The sequence below is a fragment of the Chaetura pelagica genome, unplaced genomic scaffold (genome assembly GCF_000747805.2).
Source record: "Chaetura pelagica isolate M959 unplaced genomic scaffold, ChaPel_1.0 scaffold115, whole genome shotgun sequence".
Classification (NCBI taxonomy): domain Eukaryota; kingdom Metazoa; phylum Chordata; class Aves; order Apodiformes; family Apodidae; genus Chaetura; species Chaetura pelagica.
In genome coordinates this window covers 5456522-5458241 of record NW_009953761.1, presented here as the reverse complement: position 1 = coordinate 5458241, position 1720 = coordinate 5456522, and positions in this window count along the sequence as shown.

Below are 1720 nucleotides of genomic sequence, written 5' to 3'. Positions count from 1 at the left end.
TATTATTCTGTATATATATGAAATATAAAGGAGATTGCACACATGTGCGTGCACATATATATACAGAAGTGCATTCCTTATTTTTAATGGAAATGAATACAGTTTGGTTCTACAGTTAATGTGTGCTTTTAGGATGCATCCACATGCCAGAAAATGTCCCTTCAGTGGAGGAAAGAACAAATTAAATACATTATTAAGAGGTTTGTCCTACTAATCACATAATTTATCCCTACAAAGTACCAGTGATTCTTAATTTCTGTTGCTTTGTATTTCAGCTTTCTCCATGATACTGCAAACAATCTCTAGTTTTTACCTTTCACATTGTCCTCTTTCCATTTCTGCACCTGAGATTTCATACTGTTCTTATAAATAAAACAATAGGAAATAAAATGACAAGATCAGTTCATTCAGGTTTGATAAGTGTTAGATAATATATTATAATATTCATTAGTTTATGTTCAACAGGAAGACATCAATTATATTAATAGTTTCCCCTGGTGTGATAAAGGCATTTCAAGATGGCAATTAAGTTAATCTCCTACAGCAATGAGGTTCTGTGCTATAGTAAATCCCACATGAGAACGATTGTAAGATTGTTTGTCATGTAATTTCATGTCATGAAGGTAGCCCACCCAGTTCCCTAGTGAATCATAAGGTTTGTTAAAATACCTTGTAAAAGTAAAAAAAAAATAAATTCTTACAATTAGAGAGATGATTCTTGTCCATTATTGTGAACCTGAGTAATGACTTGCATAAGGAAATTAAAACCTAAATCCTCTCATAGTTTGCTGTTATCTGTATGTCAACTATATTGTTCCTTTCACATCATCAACACAGTTGCAATTGGTTCAACTTTCACAAAAGGGTCTTCTCAGCAGTGGAGGCAATGATGGGATTCATGATTGCTAAAAAAGGCAGCTGTCAGCTGTGTAGCAAAGGGAACACCTTCCCTAGCAACGTGCTCCAAGGAGAGGGTCGAAGAAATTCAGAGGAACTCCAAGGATCCATACCAGAGTTTCACAAATGCCACACCTCCATGCCTTCAGCACCAAAGCTTGATATGATCGGCATCATATATACTCTGGTGGAAGGTAAAGGTCTGGATGTTGCTGTCTTGTCATAGGTACAACTGAAGAATTCATGAATGTCCACTAATTTAAAATGAAGAAACCTACCTGTGTTCTTAATTAAACATAGAGAAAAATGTTTACTGATGGTATGAATTTTAAATTCATACCATCTGTGGTTTTTAGCGAGCATGATTTACATTGTATTTGACAGCACAGAAGGTGAGACAGTCCTAAATCTACAGAAGGAAAGATAACTTAGTTTGGGTCACAAGTCTGCTTAACTTTCTAGATCTTTAGTTTTCCTGTAGGTTTTATAATATCTCAGCTTCCTAAGACGTTTTATTTTGCTTTAATTTGCATTTTTACTACCTGTAGTATCCCCTTTTACTGCCTTTTACTGTCCCTTTTACTAGCCTTCCTTCATATATTGTCTATAATCATAGAATCATAGAATCATTTATGTGGGAAGGTGTGAAGGACCAGGTATTTCCTTACACGAACATGAAATGTCCTTTGAGTCAGCCGACAAAACTGACTTAAAATGGCGTCTCCACGCGGCGCTGAACCCTCTGTGTGTGTGTGGGGGGGGGGGGCAGCTGCTGCGGGGGAGGAGCCGTGGCCAGAAGCAGGGGCGGGGCTGGGGGCCGTCT